This window comes from Saccoglossus kowalevskii, chromosome 4 (assembly GCF_978046115.1).
Source record: "Saccoglossus kowalevskii chromosome 4, keSacKowa6.1, whole genome shotgun sequence".
Lineage (NCBI taxonomy): Eukaryota > Metazoa > Hemichordata > Enteropneusta > Harrimaniidae > Saccoglossus > Saccoglossus kowalevskii.
The window spans coordinates 18,931,483-18,948,169 of NC_140644.1; the positions used below are offsets into that span (position 1 = coordinate 18,931,483).

General features: G+C 38.5%; 1 pseudogene; it reads right to left on the reverse strand.

The window, feature by feature from the left end:
- Window positions 1-15,659: 15,659 nt before the first annotated feature.
- On the reverse strand, window positions 15,660-15,862 carry LOC144349766 (U2 spliceosomal RNA; annotated as a pseudogene).
- Window positions 15,863-16,687: the final 825 nt, after the last annotated feature.

Sequence of the window (16,687 nt, forward strand, 5' to 3'; positions counted from 1 at the left end):
GACTTGATTAACATCGTCATGGTAAATATAAATCTATTTAAATACATTCTCACTACAAATTACACAATACTTATTTTCTAATGGAGTTTCTTCACAGCACAAACTATTGAAATCATGCACACGTGTGAGTACTTCGGTGACACATTTTATAGCTACGCCCAAAATAGTCCATCATTTATTACGTAATTGTGACCACATGACATCATTCTGTTAACATCCACACATTTTCATAAAATCTCCATGCACTTTTTGACCTTTCATAAATACAATACACTACAATTTACTCCAGAAAAACAATTTTCTTGGTACATTCCTACATTCTTGCATACCAATGAGGGATTCAGACACATTCCAAGCTGAACAATTTTCTTGGACTAACAACAAAGCTGGTCAATCCTTTCCCAGCAATAAATTGGATAAAATTACATATCAGTCAGGTAACACTGCCTCCACGAATAGTTGGAAACGCTATTGTTAAAAGGTGTGAACATTATGCTATTGATTTCTAGCAGATGTCGTAGTTTTGCATTTTTTTTATATTTATTTCATTGAGTTGACATTGTGATCATGTTAGCCTCTCAGACTATTATTTGTATTCACCATGTTGGATTCGGGGAATATTAAATTGTGGAATGGGTTGCGTTACCATTGATTTCCATAGCACTTTCACAAAAATGTTCACAAACAATTATGCACATAATTATGTCACATTTTATCAAAATATTTACATACCATCTGAATTTACTGTTTGAAAATGATTAGGGTCTCTTGGGAATCAGTCAAAGACAAGATTTTCGCCATTATTTTCATCATGGATTGTTTTTGGTGAAAGACCCCCAACTTGTTAATGTAAAAAATAAGGGATAGGTTTATATACCAAGAAGGAGCTTATGATGGGGGAAGTATGCTAGTCGAAAGGAGTGTGGTTTTGGTTGTGCATAATGTGTACAGAATGTTCATAGTAGTTTTGTCTCGTTATGGCGATGACTGAAAATTAATGTTTTTGAACCACTATTTTTCCAATGATAGTCAAAATGGCTGACATAATGGTCAAACAGTTGTATTTTTATACTGTATTTACCAACTATTGTACATATATTTTCACTAAAACTAGTTTATCACCAATACAAGTTTTGTTTTCACTTTTGTACTAATGTTTGCCATGTCACGCCAATAAAACATAAAAGCAAAGTTTACGGAAGTTTTCACACGTGCAATGTGAATTGTTATGTTCGTTGACGTATAATGCAAGATGTATAAATTCAATCCCAAGTACCTAATTCAACATTTATTTTATGCACCATCGATTCTCAAGTATATAAAATAGACATTACCTTGTTACTTTTAAACCATGCTTTATTCTTAATATTGCCAATATTTCATTTGCAGAAAGAATGCTACCAGCTCCAGTATTCATTTCAGTCTGAAATGGTATAAATTTAAAAAGATATTAGTTAAACTCCTTATGTAAGTGAATTATGGTCCATTCAAAACTATACTGACACCTAGCTCTCAGGTTAGCAAAAGAGTCTGCAGTATATAGACTAAGTGACTGAGATTGAGCATCCACAAATAATACAGTGGCTTTGAAGATTGTGGACTTATTACAGCAAGAACCCATCATTGTAACTAGATAGTACCATTATAGCTGCAAATATATCATTAAAAGGTGATAATGCCTTGTGGCCCCTTCTATGCAGCCCAAGATTACCAAGAATGTACCTTCGGAAATATGAAAATCTGTTGAACACAAGAAGAAAGAAACAAGGACACATATATATACCTATATCCAGAAGCATACAATAAGAACATATGACATATAATCATTTAAGATTATCAATTTTAATGAAAAGTGGGAAAATAGTAATATTACTAAATGAACCTTCGCATGTATGTTATGTAAATGTAATTCTGACACAACTAGCTGTTGTGCCAGTTCACTTGCATTAAAGAGTGTGCAAATAACACCTAGTGAGAAGGATATATTTAATTGCAATGAAAATAAACATTGTTGGCTCACATGTGTCTTTAATAGCGGAAATACAGTAATTGTAATTATATAAAGGTCATATAAGAGCAAACTACCTGAAATTAACTCCATGATTCTTTACCATTAGATAATAAATTAATACTTGACAATATCCATATGAAAAATATTTTTTTAACCAAGCTTGTTGTTCTGTAAAATAATTGGAGATGAAGTACATGTAGTAATTTAATAGTTTAATTTAGTGAATAGCCAAAAGTAAGTTTATTATACAATTCTGATACTAAATACATGCCTGTGTTAATAAACATCATCCACATTGATTTGGATACATACGGTAATATATGGACAGAGCACCATGACTAAATTAATATGCAGAGGTATGTGCAACAGCATATTTTTTTTTATGTACAAGTTTCTAATTTAAAGATGAAAACAAAGACGGATGGAAACCCAAAACATAAGTCAGACAAAGATGACCTACTTATTTCAGTGCAACTATTTTGTGGTACTTTAGTAATAATAGTAGAGTTAATGAAGAAAAGACAAAAACCATGGCAAAGCGATGCACAAGAACAGCAACTTTAAATAACATAATTCACTAGAGATGAACATGTACTTTCAAGTTGTTATTTGCACTTAACTAATGTTACAGTCATATTGGAGTTGAGGTAAAAGGCATATACCAGTTTTCGATTTAACTGAAAAACAAACAGATTACTGAACTTAACTAATGGTAAGACTATGTACATTACCACCCAGTATATACTGTACAGTATTTTTGTATCCATAGAACTCTCTAAAATTGCCCCCCGCCCCAGTGTATATACAGGACCAAATGTAACAAAAATGTGTCACAAGCTTGTGATGTGGAAACTAAAATTTCACTAACTGTGATAATAATCCGGTAATAATAAATTAAATTGTTCAATTGAATTAAACACTTACCATGTGTAACGGCCAGGGTCCTATTCCGCTAAACATTTCGAAATAAAGCCGGTTTCGGGAAGCTGGGTGGAACCATTAATGAGAAATGGACTGTTTACCAAATGACCTACGAGCACACAAAAATAAACTTTAGACTAATATTTAATGGAATCATAAAACTAAAGAAATAATAAAGATAAAACATAAATAAGAACTTATCTGAATATATATATAAGTGTATGACCAAGCAGTGACACCAAATAGGGGTTTGGGGAGTGGTCGCGTGCAGTCTCTGTCTTTCACATCAACATCCTATGGTGATCATGTACACGATGACAATATTTGTGGCAGTAACACACAATAAATGTCGCGGCGAGATCCTCAGTACAGGACTTTAGCATACAGCATCCAACAGAGCAGATGAGCAGTTTCCTCTTGTAGGTGATCCCAGACAGTAATGTCCACTCCAGTGAATATTGGAGGTACGGGTTCTATTTCTCCCTACATGGCCAGAGCTCTTCAGTATAGCTGCTGCCTGTTGTCTGGTCTGGTCTGTCCTGCACTAAACTAAAGGCGGGAAAACTACCACCAAATACCAAGTCCATAGTACAGTGTGTGTGTGTGTGGGGGGGGGGGGGTTCTGCTAATGGCTTCTTCATAACTACATAAACAGATATCAGTAGTATCAATTACAGACTGGTATTCTGTGTACTCACTTTGAAGTCTAATATAAAGTTTAGTGTCTAAACCCAAGTTTACTCACTAGACAATTTGAAAAACAAGTGTCTAATTTGAGAAAGGAGAAAAGCTGCTTTCACACATGCAAGCAGTGATGTTTTGAAACTTAAGTGCTAAAAAATATAAGTGAACCCACTTGGCCATGGATGTCATTACCCATATTTTCTCTATAAAAGTTCTTGAAGGTCACACGGAGATAATTACCGCTTAAAGTGGTGACTGTTCTCCCTGTTATACCATGTGAATCATAGGATGTTAGTTTATTTTCTCTAACTTGACATACAACTGTAAAATGGAACATTTGCTGGAATTCGAAGTAATTTAGTGAATACCACAGGAAAAGTACTTTTATGTCCTGCATTAATGACTGTTTTTCTGACTAATTTTTTTGATGATCCAAGATAGTTGCAACCACAGTGATACCTTCATTTGGATTACCGAGATTTGTTGTAGTGTCAGTTTCAAATGAAATCCGATCACCCTCAAATTCTGATTCCTTTCAATTTGTTGAATTGTCCTCCACACAGAAACGACTTACCACAGAACAACATTTCTGGCAACTGTATTGAAAATATCTGATGCAAATGTATTGTCTATTTCTGGATGACTAACCATAGCCTGTAATAACTCATGAGCTTCTTCAAAACACAAAAGATTTTTCTCAATTACATTGTTTACAGCTTATCTGCTCAAAGACAAAAACCTAATGCAAGGAACGAAATTCTCGAAACAGAAGGTAATGTCCCTGTCTTGAATATCAACAGCTCGCTCTCTGTTGTCGACCCACTTAAAAAGTGCATTCAGCACTAGATCTTCATTCACGGCTAAAGTAACACGTTCAATTATTTTTATTACATTTTCCTGTGTTAACTGGACAAAATCTTCTAGAGATCTTGCATTACTTAACAAGACTACAACATTCTCATCAATTACATGTAGGCAATTGCCATACACAGTATGAAGCTGTTAAGTTTCACTGTACTGCAAAAAATCAAATGACTCCATTATAAGTAATGTAGAGTTTATAAATAACTCACGTTTTCCTTTGTAAACTTCCAATGACATAAAAACTGCATATCTCCACATAGTTTCGAACATTGTCACCATTTAAATCGATATTGTCATAATACATGTCGACAATGACTTTTTTTATCAGTTGAGAATCAAAGTTCATACATTTTATATTATGAATAGGTGTACTATCTTTATCTTCTACTTCAACCCATACCCCTAACTTTGCTGCAAAGACATCTGAGTAGAGTTTTAAAACCAACGAATGTGCATTAGAAGGCAATTAGCCAAGTCAACCAAGCATTTGTTAGTAACTGGCAGTATGTGTTATGCCTATGATATACATCTGGCACTGACTTAAGGAGCAATGAAAAGCAGTTGGGATAGAGCAACAAGCAGTATGGAGCTACTGCACATATCAGTAGAAATATATGTGGTAACTGGCAGTATGTTTTATGCCCATGGCTTACAACTGGCAATGACTTCAATGCATTTTTAAAAACAATTGGCATGCAGTATAGTATAGCAAATCCTGACTACAGGAAGGAATCTGGAGGAATCATACTTACCACTTTTTTGCCTTTTTTGTATTTACAGTGCATGAGAGATTGGTGATGTCCCTGAGAGAGGTGGCTGCTTTGCAACTTAGCAATGAGGAAGCCAGTCTCATGAATGTTGGCTTTAGAACTAGGAGAACTCAACTAAGATTCACCGACAGTGGAAGAGCAACACCTTTCAGTAGTTCTGCCACATATGAAGACAGTGAGGATGAGCACCTAAGAAAGGCAAGTACTTCTAAACACTGCCAGAGGTTAAATAGTGAAAAGTAGGCGGAGGACTCCCCAATTAAGGTTGAAAGGCCAATCACTGACAAAGATGAAAATCTAAACCTTCCTGATTTGATGAAGGAAAGTGATATGGCAAATATAGCGGTAGAGATGGCCAATGATAAATTAGAGGACATGGATGTAGATAGTAGTGATGAGGTTGATGGAAATGAACCAATAAAAGATGTAGCAGTGACTGACAATGAGGCTGGGGAAAATGAACAAATGCCACATGTGGAAGAGGGGCAAAATGAGGGTTACATGACAGTAGGAACAGGTGACAGTGAGGGTGAGGATATTGTTGAGGAACAGATACCTGTCAGAGGTATGGCTGATAGGGAAGAAACTGACAGTTTAGATGATGAACAGTCAGTGGAGGAATCAGAAGAAAGTGACCACTGTTTTCCCTCCTCATCTGGAGAGGAATTGGAATCAGATGAAGATCCATTTGAAGGACTTAGTGCTAGATCAAGAAAGAGACTGAGACCTAGTATAAATGTAAAAAGAATAGAGGAAACATGGAAAAAAACAGACAAATATGAAGAGCCAACTGAATACTCCGGTGACAGTTCTGATAGTGAGAATGATGAAGGGTGGTCATCACATCTAAGGAGACACAGACGGTCACAGGAATTTACTGGAAACCCACCAGGACCCAATGTTAGCCTGGATGAAAATGTCAGTCCCCTGGAGGCATTTTACACAATATTTACTCACTCCTTGATAAAAAAACTACGGCGTGAGACAAATAAATATGCCAGATGGAGTCAGGCCAAAAAACGGAAAACAGATAAATACTGGCGTGAAGTAAATGATGTTGAAATGAAAGGCATTCCTGGGTATCCTTATTCTAATGGGATCAGACCCCAAAATAAAAATTGGAGATTACTGATCCAACCAGACTGCTGTGAGAAATGAATTTATTGCTGGCACCATGAGCAGAAATCGTTACCACAAAATCATGCAATATTTTCATTGTAGCAATCCTGAAAATGATCCTGCAAATATCAGTGATCCGATAGAACGCAGAATTGAAAAAGATCGCAACCCTATGTACAAAGTCGCTCCATTACTGGACAAAATTAACAATCTGTAAAGTCGTATCACCTGCACCAACAGGTTGTTATAGATGAGGCCATTATTGGTTATAAGGGCAGTAAAGGAGGTATCCCAAGCGTCTTCATAATTTCTAAACCTAGGTCTAAGGGGTTTAAAGTTTACGTTCTTGCTGATGCAGTGTCAAATTATGTAAACTGCATCAGATTTATGACAAGAGGAGCTATACCGAATAGAAGAGGTGACAGTAAGACCCTGGAGTTAGTTGTGGATATGGTCAGTCATATCAGTGGATTCAACCATATTCTATACACGAACAATTATTACACCAGTCCTGAATTGGCAGTGACCCTGCTGAACCAACATCACATGTTTCTTACTGGTAGTGTACGTCCAAATGCCAACCAATCTAAGTGCTAATGAAAAAAAAACCTTCTAGTAAGAAAATAAAAGCTCTGGAAAGGGGGCAGTTTGCCTCAAGGCAGAAGGGAGAGATGGTAGTAATTGTTTGGAAAGATTCCAAACTGTTCACAGTGCTCACAACTTGCAAAGAGGGGTTCAGGATAAATGGAGAGAGAGTGGTGAGACATGTAAAAGACAAAACCACCAAGAAGAGAAATACACACACACTTCCAGCACCTAATGTAATATATAACTATAATGAATATATGGGTGGCGTTGACAGGGCGAATCAGTTGAGGTCCTACTACACCTCACAACGGCAAACCCACAAGTGGTGGAAATACATATTTTTCTACTTGTTGGATACAGTCTTGACAAACAGCTGGATCATATTTAAAGAGATAACCAACTCCAAATTGACACACAAGTCATTCCAAGTTCAGATCTGTGTTTCCCTAGTTGTTGGTTTTTCATCACGAAAGAAAGTGCTTGTGACTTCCCAGCCTACAATAGACAGCTACAAGGGACACACACTCATTTATGGCAAAGAGCATGGCCAATGTTGTAGGCTCTGTATAAAACTCAAGAGAAAAACAAGATCCGGAGGGTATCGCAAAAGTAGCTGCAAGTGTCGTGAATGTAGCATTAGCCTGTGCAGGGACTGTTTTCTGCCCTATCATCACATAGCAACTGGAAAGGCAACATTGTGTAAAGAAACACAGTATGATGCTGGGGACCAGAATGAAGCCAGACAATTATGGCACACCAGCCAACCAAGAGGAAGGGAAAAAGGAAAAGGAAGAGGAACGGGAACGGGAAGACAAGCCAGAAAATAAAGAGGAAGACATTGCGTTCTGTAGTATAGTTTAGTTACGGTGTTTGTGTAAGCCGTACTGCCAGAGAACTCTAACTGACCATGCATGTTTTGTTTTCTTATTTGCTGGAATAAGAAAGAAAAGACATTATATAATTATTTAGAATTGTATACAGTAGTTTAGGTTAGATTTTTTTTAAATATAGGCCAAATAGGATTTACTATACAATACTCCTTGCCAATTGTCATAAAATGTTGCATTGACTCAGCCAATTTTTATACAATACCAATTACATGACATCAGTTATCAAATACTGTTTGTGTGTATGGATATAATTGTACAATAATGCACTTGCAAGACACACCAACAATTATAAGTGTGCCTACAAACCCTGCAGTTGTTAGTGTGTGTTACTGTGGCATATTGCACATGTTACTTCGTACTACTTGTACTTATCCCAGTTGTTACTGAGTGGCCTTGTGGACTGCCAGCCAGTTGTTACTGAATGCTTCAGTTAGAATGGAATGTTACTCGACCTATCAGGTATCAAGAGTAGTGAGTAACAATTGGGAAGATAAGCCTAGGACCCTTTGGGAAATAGAGAACTGATCAGCTTCCATGTAGACTGCCAAACTTACCAGAAATAATTGGTGTCACTTAGACCAGTACAGTACTGTGCTCTTACCATGTCTTATACTAGTAAATATTCAAGTTAGATCAGCTTCCATGAAGACTGCCAAACTGACCAGAAACAATTGGTGTCACTTATACCAGTACAGTACTGTGCTCTTACCATGTCTTATAATAGTAAACATTCTAGTTAGATCAGCTTCCATGTAGACTGCCAAACTTACCAGAAACAATTGGTGTCACTTAGACCAGTATAGCACTGTGCTCTTACCATGTCTTATAATAGTAAATATTCAAGTTAGATCAGTTTCCATGTAGACTGCCAAACATACCAGAAACAATTGGTGCCACTTAGACCAGTACAGTACTGTGCTCTTACCATGTCTTATGATAGTAAATATTCAAGTTGGATCAGTTTCCATGTAGACTCCCAAACTTACCAGAACCAATTGGTGCCACTTATACCAGTACAGTACTGTGCTCTTACCATGTCTTATGATAGTAAATATTCAAGTTAGATTAGCTTCCATGTAGACTGCCAAACTTACTAGAAATAATTGGTGCCACTTATACCAGTACAACACTGTGCTCTCTTATATTGAATACTACTAAATGAGATTAAATAAAGGCATTCATACTTACCAACTAGTAAGTGGGGATGTATCTATTACTGACGACCCTATCGCAAAAAACACATACACAATGAAAATTAAATGTTTAATTTGGTCCACCAGAAGATAGTATCAAATATTCAAAATATTTGAAGACAAATTAAGTTTATTGAATTTAGAGAAAGATGTCACTGAATACAAACCAAGTTCACTGAAAATCGAGTAATATTCTTAACTTGAATTCTAACTGGACCAGCAGATATCAGTGATACATTATGGCACTGACATACATACATGCACATACCCATACAAATACATAGACAGGCCTCAATATGTACTACATCTGTCAATTCTGGAGATAGTTCCTGTCTTTTAACAGAAATATATGGCCTTAAATTATGTCTTGTCTTTGTTGGACATTATGACAAATATCACCAAATGATACAAGCAAATGTTGCTGTACATGCACATGAGATACACTTCTAAAAGAGCAAATATTGTGTATATTTTATATAACAGTAAATTATATACATGGTATTAAAGTTAAGTACATCAAACACTGGTAATACTCAAAACAAATCAGGTCTATTTACCTATTTTACATGATTGTACAGCATATAAATGTAACTGACAAGAGTGAATTGAGAGAACCTCATTAACATAAATAGAAAAATACTTCAAATATCAAGATCAATCTTTCATGCATAGCCTGCCAGAGACTCAAGGCTGAGTGCATATGCTATAATGTTTTCAGTATTAAACTCAACACATCATCGTCATAAACCATTGCAGTGGTCATAACGTCAACAAAAACATGACCGTTGTTTAGCCAGTAGTCGTCTGGATTACGAATACCGTGATATCGACTCATGACTGAATTCGTTGACAAGTATCAAAGACGGTCTGGACTTCTCTGCTACTCTAGATCTCGCGCGCTATAATACGACGCATGCGTTTCCCGCGCAGCTGTATTGCGCATGCGTTAGGGGGAAAAATCTCCGCAAAATAAAAATTCCCGGCACGACTAAAAAAAAAACTTCTCGGCTTATGATCAGTGTGACTGCGCGTGCGCCGTCAACAGCGAGCTAGCATATATTTTCGACATTGCTGAAAAATAAAATCTCTGCAATTGGCCAGAATGAATAAGTTTATATACGGTCAAGAAAACCAGCTCGGAATTTGTTTGAAAATAAACTCGGCTCGGCCGATACGGAATAGTAAAATCTCGGCATACAAAAATAAAATCTCCTCACAATCACATCAGTAAAATAATATTCTCGGCGATGGAGCTTTCTCGGAAAAAGAAACTTTGGCTTTTATTTTTTATATTTTTATCGGATGTTGAAATTTTCTCGGCAAATGGTGACTGCCGTTATTTTTGCCATTATGTGTCCTTTCAATTGAATAAAAATATTTATCGGGGGTTCCCTACGGCTTTCCATACACCGCCGCATTCCGGTGGTGCAGAATATCGATTTCAACCCCCACACATACCTCAAAGATTATCTTGGCAAAAGGCCAAGAAGCGATAACCAGTAACAGCCATGTCACAGAGGCATATACAGATATGCAAATAAGTGGTCCAGCTCATATACGAACACGGAGCTGGAAATGTTAGTATACATGATTTCAATCCAACGCCGGAAGTTCGGGCCACAATTCATTTGGCATAAGACTTTGTGTAGAAAACCCCAGTCAACTCTATCAAATGCCTTCTGTTGGTCAAGAGAGATAATCGCGCCAGGTGATGAACGGGAATTGTACAGAAAGCAAAAATCACGAATAACTTGTAAATTGTCGGTAATTGACCGGCCCTTAACCCTACACGTTTGGTACTTGCTGACCAGGTTCGGCAAGACCCGTTTGAGTCTATTACAAAGTACTTTGGATATGATTTTATAATCCACGTTGAGCAAGGTTATGGGACGTTTATTTTCAGGCCGCAAGTGATTATTTGAGTTATTTTCGGGTACGTTCTTATTTAACAGTGTGATAACACCCACGCGCTGGGTGGGAGACATTGACTTATTGTTGAATACATCTGTACATACCTCACCAAAGACTGGGCCGAGAAATTCTCAGCACTGAACATAAAATTCTTTTGTGAGACCATCCGATCCCGGCGATTTACCGTTTTTCATTTCATGGAGTGCACCTGTGAGCTCCTGTAAAGAAATTGGCATGTCAAGCATGGTTTGTTCATTTTCAGACAGTGATGATTCAATTTCTGACAGAAAAAACATCTTGCGCCATATTGTCAAGGTCGCACTCTGCGCTGGAATATAGATTTTCATAATATTATTGTGTTCAGTCTGGATATCCCCATTTCGGTCAACGACCCCAGTAATATTATTTTTTGAACCACGCTTTCTTTCTTAGGCAAAAAAGAAACGAGTTGTTTTTTCAGAGTGATCAAGAGCATTGACTTTAGACCGGATTCTTGCACCCGCACAACGTTTGAGAAGCAGGCAATTAAGCTGTTCTTTGATTGCCTGGTGTGCTGTGGTGGTACCATGAGACCTGTCCCCGTCGTTGAGGGCAGATGTTAATACATTTAAATTGCATTGTAATGAATCAAACTCAGCTTTGCGACGCTTTGCTTTCGCACGTGCATGTTTTTTAATGATGCCTTGCCTTCTTTCTTTCACCATTTCCCACCATTCGGTGAGATCACTGACCCCCTCCCGGAGAGACAGCCAACCAGAAAAACAGGAGGTGAGCTCACTGAATAGATCAGCGTCAGGAAAAAGTGACGCATTAAATTCCCGGAGGCCAGGAGCATGATACATTCTGGCATCAAAGGTAAAATTAATAGTGACAAAACTATGGTCAGAAAAGGATGATGGCACAATTGACGACGTCGCCACCAGTGACGATGACGCATACCATCTGTCAAGACGATTACCCACAGTATTTAATGTATTACGCCATGTGAAGTTACGCGACATAGGGTTCGCTTTGCGCAAAATGTCCAAAAGATCGTAATCGACACATAGTTCTTTCAAAACATTACCACCGACAAACCTAGTGGTGTTTGCGTCTAGGCTGCCCAAAATGTCTAGAGATGCGTGAACACAATTAAAGTCCCCACAGGTTAAAATGACCCGTGCAGAGCCTAGATACATATGCAAGTCTGAGAAAAAGCAGACCCTAGCATCGGCCTCATTTGGGGCATAAATGTTACATAGGCGCAGGGAACGACCATGTTTTGTTTTTAATGTGCACGCCACTACACGACCATCAGTATCATTTATCACATCGGAGTGTTCTAGGGGTGATTCAGGAGATATTAGGATTCCTGTGCCTCTACTGCTATTAGTGCCCAGGCTCCAAAAATTGGGCCCGCCCCACTCATTACCCCACTCAGATATTTCCCGCGCACAACTAATGTGTGTTTCTTGCAGGCAGACGACATCATACTTTGCCTCACGGCATAACTGAAAAACTATTGCTCGTTTGTTATGGTCTTTCAGACCATTGACGTTTATTGTACAAAAATTGAATGTTAAAGTGAATTGGAGGGGGTACATTCGCTGTACAGATAATTGCTGGCAAAAATCAAATTCTTTGACAACACAAACTTCGGGTGCTTGGTACACAGATGCTCCAACCACTCTTGTGGTTTGGACAAACCTGGACCACTTTTTTTACAGTGATATTTTCAGCAGGGCATTTCATGTGTACATTTTTATTGTCGTGGTCATTCGCGCAATGTTGCACTACTGCAGGCCACCCATCACAAACTTGATTACACTTACTGTCGGACACAACAGCACATAAAACCTTCACATTCTCAAGATCAAGTTTTTCAACATGTTCCTTTGCTTTGCAGACTTGCACATTTTTTCGAGGGAGTTTTCTGAACTCTCCTATTGTCTGCACAGTTTATTGTTTGGGTCACTCTCTTCAGAATCTGACTGAGCAGGGCGTTTTAAGTTACAACACAGCGCTTCCATGTCGGGGTCATTATCCCACTGTTCAGACAACGAACCCACAGTTTCTAATGAGCTGTCCTCATCACTAGACTCCGACACATCGGTAATTTTTATGGTGCTGTCAAGTTCATTACTCACACTGCCCTGATCAACTGTTATGTCATCAGGTGCGTTGTTATACAATGGTAGCTCTTTATGCGTGTCATTACACAAAGCAGTAATTTCGTTCTCACCTTTTGTTATGCTAATCGGTACGCTTTGAACAATAGAGGCGTTAACTGCATCTGTAATAGACTCATTGTTTGCACTCTCATCTTTAGATTCTTTCCCCACCTGAGACCAGTCCTTTGTCAAGGAGACCCGGTTTGCAAATGAAACCGGACAATTTCTGACCCCGTGTCCCTCCTCACCACATACAGTACATTTTATTTTGCTGGTACACGTGTCTACTTTGTGCCCTTTGTCACTGGCACGGGCCGGAAACAATTTGGCAATGTTTGGTCTAGCTATCGTTACCACATTACAGTTCATATACAAGACGTATGGTAGTATATATTTTATTACATTCGTCACCATCGGAAATATGTCTTACAATAATCGCTTACAGCGTCAAGTGAGAATAATTATAATAGTTATATTAATTATGCATAGATTATAAATTTAAAGAAAGCATACAGTACTGTTAATATTTAAATCAGTTTGTACGTAAACAAAATAAACTTTAAATAATGTATAAATGTCCCAACTATGTTGATTTCAAGAATGACAGTGGCTGAGCACGGGTTGAGGATACGATGACGGTCGAACTTGGCTGGTTCCGGTACATGATATCACAGACTACAGTCCATCAATATCGTCAGATTCCGGTAGATGATGTCTAGTTCGAATAAGGTCAAGTTTGGTAGTACGGTCGGTTCTAAGCTTCGCCATACAAGAGCATAGGTCCAATAAGTGGCACTATTCAATAAAGTATACAATGATGAGAAGGATACAATATGGCTACATACTATTCTCAGTACTTCATACAATTTTGTCATAGATGTACGTACATTATCCTGTGTAAAGTATAAAAAGCTCGTGCTTCATTTTAAATGTTATAGTTAATACATAAATTACAATATAAATAATGTAAAAGTTAGAAGAATGTTGTACTCACAATGGTCAATGATACTCTGTGCAGACGAGCCCCCGGAGCACAGCTTGCTGAGTTTGTACAAGTTTTCCTCCTGTAAACGCTGTCTCCCAACAACACCGGGTTCATTTATGACACCCTACACGGTTTCCGCCAGAAATAAAGGAATATATGTTCCCACAATAACCTGGCCCCAGCTTATACCTGGACTTGCATGTCTCAGGTGCCCCGTGATCAACGTGTTGGCTCGTCTCTCAGTTTACACACGGACGACTGAAAGCCCGTCCTGCGAGTGCGGCGTCCTGAGTCAGAGTGACGTGTCCTCGGACCACACCACGCAAACACAACAAAGGAATTTTGAATAAATTAAATATAACATACACCCGTTTCTGCATTAACAACATGCACCTGTATACCAATCTAATTTCAAGACTGATTCTCGCGTGACACCCTTTCTGTAGGTACCTGAAACACTTGACAACTCTACAATCTTTGCCATAATGGCCTTCCTCACCACATTTAGCGCATGTTTTTACCTGGCCAGGGTAGTAAATCCAACAGTTTCTATTGGATATACGTATCGTTGATGGTATATTAGACTTAATTTTGATACGATACTGGCGAACGCCATTGTACAGATAAGGTGCATCTGTGTACACACACCTACGTGAAGCCAACACCTCGCCGTACGGAGCAAGTGCTAGCCTGACAAAATTGTCGTCCAACTCCTGCTCGACATGCAGAACGGTTACAACCGTCACGCTTGAAAAAGACTGGGTTTTAAACTCAGCCGTCGCACACACTCGCATTCCCTCCTCAAATTTACGCCTGTAAGAACTTGACCTAAAAGTTACGTCGAACAGATTTCCAAATAGCTTCTGTACTGCTTCCAAGTGGACCTTTAGTTCCACGCCAAACGAATTCAGTTCGGCTAAAACCTGTTTCACAGTGACATCCTTCTCGAACTTCATGAGAAGTGTGCGGTCTCTACGCACCATGGGGCCTAACGCCCGCCATGGTGCGTAATGCTTATGCACAAACTATAAATAAACCACTACGTCACAGAATGACAAAACAGACGTAGTGAAAGATAAAAACCAGACAACAACAGAATACTCACAATAGTTTGTATGAAAAAAAAGCCTGCAGACGCGCGTGATCTTAGCCAAAAGGCCGAGAAGCGATAATCAGTAACGGCCATAGCACAGAGGCATCTGCAGATATGCAAATAAATGGTCCAGCTCATATACGAACACGAAAATGGTAAATGTTGAAATAACAACCCGGAAATTTCGTATATTGTTTTCATGCCTAATGGCATGTTTGTTACTATTATTTGTTACAAAGTAACTAGTCGCCTGCATACTATCTCGGCAACTTTTGTGGCAATCGAAGCTAAAGTTAAGCCAAAAATATATATTTATATGTAGCGTCAGGTGACGTAATCGATTATGCAAATTAGGACCGTCGGTCCAGCCGAAGAATAAGGGTTTTAAAAAGTTCCATTAGCGCCCACTATCGGGCATTAAAATGGAGAAAACGGGTGACGCAAAGGGTTGATTTGTTTTATTCTGATATTAAATTGTATATGAGGTGGACCATTCCCAGAAATACTGCAATACTGGGTCAATCCGTGGCCAGGACGGAGCAAGCTCCTGTTCCATGGCCTGTTTTCAAAAATCAGTTTAATATCGAGTTGCTCAATGAGCAACATATCAGATATTAAGCTGATAAGAACAGATACTCCTTTTTGGTTTGGGGGGTAACATCAATCAACTAAACAAAAAATGTTTCAATCTATATTAAAGGCAATGAGGCGCCCCAAGGCAGGCCGGCCACGCCGGTTCGAAGTTAAAGATGGTGCGATCACCCCTGCCTATCACCCACATCGCAACTAAGGATAAATGATACAATTTAATGTCAAAACAACCGCAATGCAAATCAAGCATCAAATCCGTCAAAGAGAGAGAATTCCAATCAATTTCCTCTATAGAATAATAGAAGAATTCTGTGAAACTAAACAAGACTGTTGAACAACTTACAACAAATTGTAATAAATCATACAAGAATTTTAATTTTGCCATGGGAACGGACGGCTAATATGTTTTTTATACACCAATGATGGACAAATTCGGGGATCGAGAGTCTGTAGATATCGGCATGAAGACGGGCGCGGATTTCTTTTCTAACGTGTTCAAGGACCTCGTCACAAGAAAGGTAATTGTGATCGAACACGGCTTGACAGCGGGTACGCCATAAAACAAGTTTGGCGGAGTTAAGTACAAAGTTAAGAAGGGAAGTTTGACGCATATTCATAGTATTTGAGGTAAGTCCAAATATGATATCATTTTCATTACAACCTAATAGAGTACCGCTCAATCGCGCTAGAATGGCGTCGACCCAAGCCAACACAAAGCTAGCGTGTTTACAGTGATACAGAGCATGCGTAATTGTTTCCCTTGATGTGCATCCTTCCCGTGGACAAGTCGGCGGTTCGCGAATATGAACCCATCGCGCCAGGCGGTCACGTGTTATCAGTGCACCGTGTGCCGATTTCCATGCCATTTCTTTCAGAGAATTATCTAGAATGTTATCATGCGTTGAGCGCCAAACGTC